Source organism: Varanus komodoensis, unplaced genomic scaffold (assembly GCF_004798865.1).
Source record: "Varanus komodoensis strain SLA01 unplaced genomic scaffold, ASM479886v1 scaffold423, whole genome shotgun sequence".
In the NCBI taxonomy this organism is placed as follows: Eukaryota; Metazoa; Chordata; class Lepidosauria; order Squamata; family Varanidae; genus Varanus; species Varanus komodoensis.
This window is the reverse complement of record NW_025335977.1, coordinates 4,967-16,609: the sequence shown is the minus strand read 5'-3', so window position 1 is coordinate 16,609 and position 11,643 is coordinate 4,967. Positions and strand designations below refer to the sequence as shown.

The following is an 11,643-nucleotide window of genomic DNA, read 5'->3' as shown; positions in this document are numbered from 1 at the left end:
TACATGCACTCCCAGATACAAGCAAACAGCCACAACTAGTGGAGACACGTTGAAGAATTTTCGGACTGAGATGGACCAAGCCCTGGCAGAAGGACTACCCTTGGCCAAAATGAGATATATTCACATTCAAAAGGTGCATCTCGCTATATGTAAATGCAGAGCTTTGGGGATTTTCATTCTGTCTTCTAGGGTGTTTTCCATTCCATCCAGTTTTTTTATCATATTAAAATCAGATTATCTTTCCTTGTACTTCCTCATCTAAATCATTTATACGTAAGCTGAGGAGCACTGGGTCCAGAACGGAACCCTATGGCACTCCACTAGTTTCCTTCCTTCAGTCTGAGAAGGCACTATTGATGAGCACTCTTTGTGTTCAATTAAGCAGCCAATTTTGGATCCACCTAATTGTTTTTCCATCTAATCCAGTTTTTGCTAATTTGCTCATCAGAATGCCATGTGGCACTATGTCAAAAGCTTTGATAAAGTCTAGGTAGACTCATCCCACAGTGTTCCTTCTGTCCAATTGGAGGTTACCAGACAAAAATTGAGATTAAATTTAGTCTGACAGATTTTATTTTTCATAGAGTCATGCTGGTTTCTATTAATCACTGCATTTCCTTCAAGATGCTTGCAGATGGATTTTTTAATAATTTGCTCCAGAATTTTTGCAGAGAAAGATGTCAGACTAACTGTAGTCTGTAGTTCACAGGCTCATCTCCCCTCTTTTTTTTTTTTTTTTTTTGAGCACAGGGACAACATTAGCCCTTCTCTAGTAATCTGGAACTTTCTTGTAGTCTAAGATTTATCCAAGGTAATAGCTAGTAGTTCTGAGAGTTCTTCCACTAGCTCTTTTATGACTCTGGGAGGGAGTTTATCAAGCCCTGAAGATTTCAACCTGTTTATTGCATTTAGGTATTCTTGACAGTATGTCTGTCAATCTTAGGCTTCCATCTCTCACTTTCAGCTTGTTTCCTCTTGTTTGCAGATTTCCTTGTGGGCGATGTCTGAAGTGAAGTAGGAAGTGAGTGCCTCTGCATTTTCTTTGTCATCAGTTATCACTCAGCCTTCCACTTTAAGTAGCTGGGCACTCTTCTTTTTCTCACCCTATTTGCTTCTTTCTCAATAGGTTGTCACAGGAATACCTGATATTTCTCTAAATTGGTCGCTTCCATAAAACAGACCCATGTGCTAGGTGGGATTTGTCACCCAACACTCTCCTGAGATTCATTCCTAGCCTCCTTTACAGTGGTCTCATGGTGTTCCCTCCAGGTGAGAGGCCCCCATGCTCTTTAGAATGGAAGGAAAACAGCATGGACAAATCTTTTCTCAGAAATGGTCCTTTTCTCTGCAGATTCCTTACACTTATCTCCAGATGAATGCATTTACCTGTGGGATCTTGAAGATGCCCATCAAGGTTGATAGAGTTCTGGAGTCAAAGTCCTGTATGACAGAGATGAGTTGATCCTGTTTGTCACATTTATAATTGGGAATCATTCTTCTCCGTGTAGACAGCAGGAGGAGGTTGTTGCAACGCATTACTCTAGCCATGTTCCTGTTCTGATAGATGCGGAAGCCAAGCGTCATGTTGAGAAGGAGAAATGGATCTTTGTTGAGCTCAGTGATGGCAAAAACCAAAGTCTTGATGTGCTGGTAGTTCCTGGTTACTGTCCTGTCATGGCAAAAACAATATCAGGACATGGGTGAGGTGAAGCACAGAACGGGTGACTTATTTTTCTTCATGGAAATGTGTGCCCAGATCTTTCTGCAGGGGTGACTCACTCAGGATAAATCTGGCTGGACATCCTTTATTGAACGAACCACCTTAAATAACTAGGCAAAGGAAAGCACAGGAAAGAGGAGCCTTCCCAGAGGAGAGGAAATTGTTTCTTTGCAGGGCAGCAATGGGTTTCTCTCTCTGGTTCCCAAGATGAGTGCAGAGCACCCCAAAAGGAAGACATTTCCTTTTTTTACACATGTAGATAGATGGAATCCTGGAATGCAAACTGTATTTAGAGGTCAGGTTTGAAGACACCTCCCACCCTCACATCATCTGTTCTCCAGGAATTCAGCTGAGCCTTTCCCAAGCAAATGTAATTCCAGGAACCACCAGTGCAATGCCAAGCTCTCTGTAATGCACAAACAGTTTTTGCTGTCTGATCCAGACCTCATGGAAGGGAAGGACCTTGGGACAAGCTGGGCCCCCTGCTTCACATACAGGAGGTATGAAGGTCAATCTTGGCATCTCCAGGGAGAGCTTGGGAGGACCATCTTTGGAAAACCTGGTCTGTGGCTTCCTGTCACTGCTAGCACAATGAATTTGAGTGCACCAACACTCTGAGACGATGTAAGGAAGCTTCTGAGAACATGTGTAATGCAGAACCACATGGACTTTAATTTTTTGTTGTTATGCGGATGACTGAGTACTTCCTTCAAGTGTCGATTCTCCCAGATCTTGGTATGTCAATCGGTAGGGGAGACCTTGACTGATCTAAGGACTCTGAGATATACACAGCCAACCTCCCAGGAAGCAAGCAACCAGAACAAGCAAACAGAGAGCAACCAGGCATTTGGAAGTGCAGTTTAGTGGAAGAAGAGGCAAAGGCAAGAAGGGGCAGGGGCAGAGAGGCCAGTAGCCAGCACTAGCCCAGCAAACATTATCTTCCAACGGACCCTTTTGTTCCTGAGAACTGCAGCAGAAATAGAGTTCCCTGATTATTTCCTGACTCCTAGTTGAGCATATCTGAGGAAGCTTCCCCAGCTGATCAAAAGACTGTGGGACAGACGTAGCAGAGCTCCCAGGGTGAAAGTGACCAGACCGAGTGAAGAGGGACAGCAAGCTGAAGTTTCCTTGTGGAGTTCAGTGGAGGAGATCATTTGGTCAAGGTCCCTCCTGTCAAAGCTCTGCAACACTCAAGCTCAACCTTTTCCTCCAGAGCAGCATCTCTGACTTGCTTGTCTGAAATACACGCCCTGGTGTGAAATCAAACACACAAACATATATCCAAAATTTCTTTGAGGGAAACCTACGGTGCATTGGTGTAATGGTTGAACCTGGGAAATGTATGGAAGTCAGGTACATTTTCAGAGAAATAGCTGCCAAGTAGTAAATTCCCACCAACAATCATGTCTCCCCGCTTGTAATAGTCTCTTGGTTGTGGAAATAGCAGTCTCACAGCACACCTGGTTCTCACTATCCTCTGGGTGGCCTGAGGCAGGAGCCAAAGAAGCGAGACAAGCAAGATCATCAGCATCACTGACCTCTCCAGGCAGAGAGACACAGACAAGCAGTCATTTCACAGCCCCAGCCCAGCAGGAGGACTGGATCTTACTGCGGGGTATGAAGATGCTGAGTGACTGGACACAACCGCAGCCTCACAGGAAGGGGCTCTGATCATAATTATAACAGGTGCACTTTCTCTGGGATTTCTGAGTGATTGACCTCCTGCATTCAAATCCCTGTGCAATTGATCAAGAACTTCTGCCATTTCCGTAATTCCAGGTCTGAGAAGTCACCATACCCCAAGAATTGCAATGGTGGAAAACAGCATTGCATCACTCCTTTCTTTTCTGCAGCACTGGGGTCTTCAGCTGAGTTGTCTCTTTTTCCCTTTGACCTGTGAACTTGTGTAAACTTCTACAAGTCTGCTAACAATCTGCTGGCTTGGAGAGGGAGAGGTTGTACCTGGTTGTGGCAGCAAAGGGGCAGTGCTTGAGGAAATGGCTGCAATTTTTAGAATCATAGAATCCTGCAGAACTGATCTGGATGGTCCACCAGGAAGCACCAGAGTGACTGATTGCTCTGTCCCGTCATTTGCCCAGCTTCTCAATTAAGGGGCCAATTTCTGGATTGCGGTGCTTCAGAAATGGAATGCCCTGCAATGTGTTGGCCAAATGCCCATTATCTAATTAATTGATTGAATTCCTTTTCTATACTGTCCAATGGCTAAAGCTGCCTGGGCAGCCATTGACTGACCTATCTGGCAATTATCATGCCTGGACTCCTCATTGGACCCTCTCATGGATTGGATAGTGCTTGCTTTTCAGTGTACACAAATAGTGGGGATGCCCCTTGGCTGTGTAGTGGTGAGACATAGGTGGGATAATGGTAGGGTTTTCATCTTGTAGCAACCGCATGCTCCAGAAAACTTCAGCTTTTGGGTGGTAAACAGGCCAGATGAACAAATGCAACAAGCACCACTATGTATCACTGACTGCCAAACACCCAGCAGGACTCCAAATGATGCACATGCTCCTGGGCTTCCTGAACTCCCTCATTCCACCTGGTGTTCTCCTGGGGATGCTGCCGGGATGCTCCCGCTGAGCAAACAGGCTTGCCTAGAGTGAGATGGGGTGGCTTAGGGAGAAGACCTGGCCCAGCTCCTGCTCTAGAGGACATGTCTCGACATGGAGGGGTACCTGAGCAACTCAGTTCTTCTGTTGCATGTCAGGACAGTTCCTCAAAGTGGATCAGCTGCTGCTCAGGTTGGACCTGGGGCAGGGCCCTGGCTCAAAAGAAAAGTCTCAAAAAGGGAGTAGCCCCATGGCACCCACGTCCCAGCTCTCCTTCCTGGTGGCTCAGTCTCAGGCACAAGGGATGGGATGGGTGTTGCGTCCCATTTTGGAGGAGGCCTCCCAGCTCCTCCCCATGGAGCAGCTTCCTCTTCCACCACTTCATGAGAGCAGGACTGTCCAGCACAGCTGGAAGGCTGAGGAGCTCACTGGGAATGTTCTTGGTGGAATTCACACATATAAGGAATCCTGTGCCCTCTACCAATTCTTTTCTGTTACAATGACAGGGGTACTTTCTCCAGCAGGTCATTTCTATCTCCACTCTCTCCCAGTTAGGCTTTTGCAGTCAGCTCTGGGAATTCCACCTCTCCCTGTCTCCCTCCAGGTCCCTGCACAGTTGTCCTTTGGCCTGAAGGGGCTGCATCTCTTGCTGGGAAAGGGTCCTGTGGGTGAACTGCCCTCCCTGCATCTCCCACTTTGAGCCAAAGGAGGTAGGCTTGGTTAGTTGGCTGTATTCCCCCAGTCTCTTATCTTGGGGAGTCTTAGCACTGAGGATGTGGCCACTCCATTTCAGGGAGCTCAGGATTTCAGGGCCTCCATGGCAACCACAGGAATGTCCCAGTGTTGTGCTTGGTCTAATGTAGGAAAGTGGGCTGGGCTGAGCTGAGCTGAGCCAAGCCAAGTTAAGAGGAAGTCTGTAAATGCTCACAAATCAAATGCAGAGAAGCGGTTACCACCTTCCATGCCAAGTGAAGCTCAAACATTTGCTCAGCAGGATCTCTGAATGGAAAAGGGCACCTGAAGCATTTGATAGAGCAGACTGGGGTTCATGGAGCTGATCCAAGGCAACCCATTGGATTCCCCCTCTCTCACGAAAAATTACCTTCCTCAGGCATCCTAGACTGTCCAAACCTGCTTTCAATTCAGCGTATGTGGCAAAGGATATTCTTGGGTTTTTTTCTTTCCTAGCTGAGCATGGAGGTGGTAATTGGAGGGTGGGGGGATTTAGAATCCCCCATGGTTAGAGCAGTGAGTGATGTGATCTGAAGCTATGGCCACCTCTCCCCTCTGCCAGGGCTATGAACATCTGAAAATGGACCACCTGAGAGATGAACACATCTTGATGGTTTCCAAGGTTCTTGCAGGGGCTTCAAGCTGAGATGCAGGTTAGATGAGAGCAGGTGTGCATATAGAGAAGTCCTAGTGGAGGCTGACAGATCCATGAAGTTTCCCATGGGAAGGTATCTTTAAGGCAGAAAGCATGGGAAAGGAGTAACATGTCATTGCTTGCCACATTCTTTTCCTTCATGGTCACTGGAGCTTGTCAAGGCTGTCCAGGGACATGAAGATGCTGCTCCCAAGAACATCTCAGAGGCCTTGGAATCCTAGTGCATGGAATCTCCAGGACAAAATCCCTTGCATCCGCCAGTGCTTTGCTTCCAGATCCATAGCAGGTGCTTTGGGCAATGTACCAGAGCACAGGCTGGTCAAGTATTGTTTGAGGAATTTCTCTTCATTCAGCTCAAGGACATTGACCAGGTCCTTGGGCAGGTTTCTGCAACCAAATCTGTTCAGGATCTGCTCTCTTCTTTGTTCAAAATGCCAGCCAGATGAGCACACCTGACTGAGCCAAGGAGTTGATTGGTGCTCTTTTGGAGATGGAGGGGTCTGAGTCCTCTTCAGGAGGTGTGGGTGAGACTGGAGAGATGTTTCCAGTCTCCAGTCCCAGACTGGAGATATGTCCCAGTGCCACTGCTTTGGCATTGGGTATCTTTCAGATTTCTGTGGCTCAGCTCCTGGCTCAGGCCCACTTTCTCTCTGTTCTCACCAAGAATTTGTATAGACAGCTGTTCAAAGCAAGTCCACATTTTCCAGAAGAATAATGAGCTCTGCACAAAGTCTGGTGTTCAAAACTTTTGGCTTAGATGCTGTGAGCCACTGTTCTTTCCTATGGTATGAGGGATTATCGTGACAGGGAACTGGCAACCCACTGGAGACCCCTTTCCTCAACACTGAATCCCTCTCCACTTCCTCAATATTTTCTGCCTGCCAGAAACTTGGACAGGGCCAGAGATATTTGTGTGCTTTGTTCTTGCACCAGCCACGCTGAAAGGCCACGAAAGGCCACAAAGGCCTTTCAGATGGGGAGATGAGGAAAACCCTGCATCTTCTCCATGTGGCTTCTCATTAGCTCACGCACTTGCAATTTGCAATGGATATTTTCAGCTATGCATTTTATCCTGCTTTGTCTGAATTACTGAAGTGTGATGCAAGCCAGGATCTGATCTTCAGAATTAAAAAATGAAAAAATAAAAATAAAAGGAATCTTGAAGCAGCCCCTGGAGTGGAATAATGAGAACGTAGCAGGAGTGAATTTGCAATGATGAGCTTTATTCATAGACTCATGGAGTCATGGAATCACGCAATAGTGGAGTTGGAAGGGGCCATGAAAGCCACTAGTTCTAACCCCCTGCTGTTGCAGGACACCAAGTCACACCATCCCATTCAAGAACTTTCATGGAAAATTTGCAAGGTTAAAGGAAGTAAAGCAGTAGAGGTTGTGTACTGTTAGAGCCAGAAATTAAAGGACCTACGCCTGACCTGTCATTCGATGGAACAGGGGGTACCTTTCAGGCACAGTGAAGTCTGTGGGACACCACAAAGAACCATGAAGATCTGACTCCAGAGTTCAACTGAACTATTTACACAGCTCTGCAACATGCTTTTACCCAAATCTAACCCCCATAAGGTAGCTGTGCTCAATATTTAGCTCTGCACACTTCAGGTGCTGATGGCCTCCTTTTCTGTGGAAAACATGTGTCACTACTTTGGAGCTCTGAGATGCCTTTTCCACCATGTCTTTCTGACGGGCTGACCAGGATGCATTAGGTGAAAACCACCCCACAATCTGCAAAAGCTTGGACTTGTTCAATTGGCCGGTTCTCCATGGGCCATTGGTGGACCTTGTCACATCAAGAGAACACTGTGTCTTTGTACTTGTGGCTTGAACACCTTTTAACAGCTGGGTGTTCTTTGTGGCAATACTTGGTGAATGCTCTCAGGTTTTGCAGGCAGTTTAGGGTCAGGAATGCTGGAGAAGCTGGATTCTTAACACTGTCATTGAGATGTCAATTAAAAGAGGAGGAGAGAGGATGCAGCTTTGTTTGACTCCCTTTGAAACAAGTGTGTGCTCAGTGAACTGTCCATCTGGCAAGGATCTCACATTCATCCAAGTGTTGCTAAATAAACATATGATCAGAAAGAGAAGTCCTTGCCCAAAAATAGAAGATTCACTTTGTCCAGAGTCTGGTGTGAGAAACTGAATCAAATGCAGCCTTCAGATACATAAGAGCCCCATACAATGGGCCACCATGTCTCCAAGTGTATTTCTCAATGAAATGAGCTAGAACAAAGCAGTGATCTACTTTGACAAAAGTGAAACTGAATGACTTCTTTTAATTGATATACAAACAAAAATGACCCAATTAACTCCAGTACAGAAAAAAGTTTTTTAGCATATTGATTTATTTTGTTAATCAGGAAGTGTGTAGATTACTTTTTCTTATGAGATGGTCTCTGCTATTGAGACTGGGCCTCAAGACAATGATGTAGCATTTGGGAAGAAAGATACATCCCAGGAGACCAGCCCCAGAGGCCAAGATGGAGAAGACCTCCATGACAACTGCATACTTCCCCTTGGTGCTCAAGTAGGTGGGCACAAAGGAGACCCACACACTCCAGAAGACCAGTATGCTGAAGGTGATGAACTTGGCTGCGTTGAAGCTGTCGGGCAATTTCCTAGCCAGGAAAGCCACACTGAAGCTGAGGAGAGCCAGAAAGCCCATGTAAGCCAGGACCGCATAAAACATGGTACAGAGCCTTCATTGCATTCAGCGATGATCTCTCCAGCCAGGGAATGGAAGTCCAGATTTGGGAAAGGGGGAGAGGTCAGTAACCAGAAAACACAGATCACAGCTTGGATGAGGAGACACAGCAGGACAATGGAGGTTGTCAGTGGTCTCCCCAAGAACCGACTTGCTATGTTTCCTGGCTTGGTTGCCATAAAGACCAAGACCACCATGTTGGCAGCAACACTTTTGAGTGGGGGTCTGGAGGGGCAGGAAGGGAAAGCGTCCGTCTGGTGTTCTTCAGTTCCTCCTGATTTCACTCGACTTGTTCAAATGTGCTTTGAAGGTGGAAACGGGTGTGGGTGAGGCAAAAAGTTACATATATCTGTTTATCTGAATTCTTATATATACATTTCTTTTTTATGTGCAAAGTTAAGGTCCAGCCATCATGAAATTCCTCCATAGAAGAAATAGAACAAAAGTATACAAATCACACACAGAAGTGAGGATTAAGAACGGGAAAACCTGTATTTACAGCTGTAAACATGGACTTTGGAAAAACAAAAGGAAAGAGAAAAAAACCACAAACCTCACGATTCATTCCCATGGTTTCATACAGCCTCCCCACTTTCTTGGCCTGTTTTTCTGAGAAGTGCACATTCCAGGCAGATGTAGCTGGACCCTGAGAGACCTGGGAAGTTTAGCTGGTATGAAACTGCATCTGCAGGGCGGTGGGGAACCTTTCCAATGAGATCTAGCAACTTGAATCTTCAATGCATGCCCGACTTTTTCTCACTAAGGGCGCAACGCTATGCCTGCTTAGGCAGAAAGCGGTGCACCATCTCTCAGTGTCTGGCGGACCTTACAAGAGCTCCAGAATCGCTTTATGTCCAAACACACAAAAAGGTGAGGCCCTACATGGAGTGAAAGGACCACCTCCACTTGTTTTGGCACACATTAGGTTCGAGGGCGCTTTCAAATGGCCTCTGTCTTTGCCGTGTTGAACTCTGATGATGCTCTTCTTTTCGTGAGCATCCAAAGCGCTTCCCAGACAGGAAATGGCACCTGATGTCTCTTGGGAGGGGACCTGCCGAATGCAGGGGGCTTAAGTCAGACCTACTGGTTTTGGGGGTTCACCTGAAGCACGACGAGGACTTCCGCCTGGCCCTGCCCTTACTGGCACCCTTGCAAGGGAGGTCAGCACTCACAATTGTGCTCACACTGTTACAGTGTGCTTGGGTTCCTGATGGCCTAAAATCCATGGAGAAAACCTGGAGAATCACAATGCTTTATGGAACTCTTGGATAAGGGTTTCCTTGGAAACCAGATAGTCTCCTCTTTACAGAATCAAGGACCGCTTCATTTCGCTTACAACACACCCCTTGCAGAAATCACAGGGCTGAGTGAAGAGGGGTGTCTTAAGGCTGCTGAGACATCCGCAGCTGACCTGGAACATACAGTATGCCCAGGAAGCCCCACTGGTGGGACCTGAATCAAATTGACCACCGCATCACAAGCACCCTGAGGTCCCTTTCACAAGTGCTGGTCTCCAGACACTTGTCCCCTAACCTGTACTTATGACACCCATTCCCATGCACCAAGTGCAAGAACTCACACTTATCCACATTGAACGCCATCCTGTTGTCTCCTGCCCACTTCCATAGTCTGTCCAGATCCTTTTGGATCTGGTTTACCTGCTCCTCATTTCTGGCCACTGCTCCAGTTTTAGTGTCGTCTGCGAATTTGAGCAGCAGACTGTTCAGCCCTTCTTCCATGTCATTTATGAAAAGATTAAACAAGATCAGCTCCAGGGGAACCGCGCTTGTCACTGGCCGCCATCCCGATGATTCCCCACTAATGGTTACCCTCTGCTTTCGGTCGGTCAACCCTGCCCTAATCCACTGGACAGTGCTTTGGTGCATCCCAAAACTCCTCAGTTTCACCACCAGGATATCGTGGGGCACTTTTCCAAAGGCCTTGCTGAAATCCAGGTAAACCGCATACACTGCATCCCCTCCATCTAGCCATCCTGAAACCTTGTTGTAGAATTCCACAATTTTTTTTTCTGGCAGGACCTGTTATTGCAGAAGAATCCTTTGGTTTCACAAATACAATGTCAAACATCCCACTAGTTTTATATTGCCCTTTTCACCCCCTCCAACTATTACATTAAAACATTAATAAAGTTGATGAAGTTTTATTAGTTAGATATGTTTATTTCCTGTATTACTATCAAAAACTTAGGACTTGCTCAACCATTTTAAAAGATTTTCCAAACAGGTCAGCATATAGTCAGGATTATGTGAGGACTTTTTTCCTGATCCGTGGTGGTAGATATCCTGAAAATTAGGTACCGACTTTTTTTGGGTTTTTGCTGATCTGATTTTTTTAGTGTTTGTGTATTTAATGTGCAGCTCACGAAAACTTTTTTTTTTTTTCCTTTTCGGCCCAGAGAATCCAAAAGATTCGACACCCCTGGTTAGGAGATCGAAGCGCCCTGGAATGTGTCAGACGCCTTTTGAACCCCCTGGACTGCTGACCAGGCACCAGAGAGCCCGCAGCCCTACGTGCACTCAAGGAGAGTCCCGTTATGTGCGGATGACACAACACAGAAGCGGTGTCTAATGTGTTGGAGAAATAGATTGTGTCAGCTATATGCTGCCACTGTGTGGCAATCAGAGAAAAGGCAACACATGTCATTGTGGCATAGTGAGAATTCATATACTGCAATTGTGCAATTCCCCTTCATGGATCACTGCCTTCTCGTGGAGAAGGGGAATCAATTACAACTGCTCTTTAAAGAGAGAAGTCTGCACGACAAAAAACATATTAGCTGCCCTGCGAGCAGCCTGTCCCAGCATTTAAATGGGCTGGCAGAGTGAGAAAGAGAAAGTGCGCATGTATGCACGAGCCTGAATGTAATGGGGTGCGTATAATGCTGACTTCAGTTTGTATTAGTTCTGCCTAGTCTCTTCTCAGCACTCTGGTTTCTGCTAATGGAAAATCAAGCCCATCGTATGGTAAACATGGGAAGCAAGTGCATTAATAGTGGGCACTGACATTAGACTGTAAACAATTCACTACTGCTGCCCCTACATACTAAACTATATGTCCTTTGATACTTTCACAGGGCTATTTTCTTCACGTTTTTTTTTTCAGAACTGAAAGCACTGAGAGCTTGCTTGCTTACTTGATTCCTTGCTTGCTTGCTTCCTTGCTTCCTTGCTTTCCTTCTTAGCTGTCTCCTCTGATCAACCATTATTTTGAAATCCTCCGGTAAACCCTA

The 11,643-nt window shown here is 46.3% G+C and overlaps 1 long non-coding RNA gene across 1 annotated transcript; it reads left to right on the top strand.

Annotated features, from left to right (window-relative positions):
• Window positions 1-558: 558 nt before the first annotated feature.
• Window positions 559-7,671, top strand: LOC123030153. The gene is made up of 4 exons (XR_006416052.1): window positions 559-691; window positions 4,392-4,396; window positions 6,246-6,255; window positions 7,661-7,671. It is a non-coding gene; the product is annotated as an uncharacterized LOC123030153 (long non-coding RNA).
• Window positions 7,672-11,643: the final 3,972 nt, after the last annotated feature.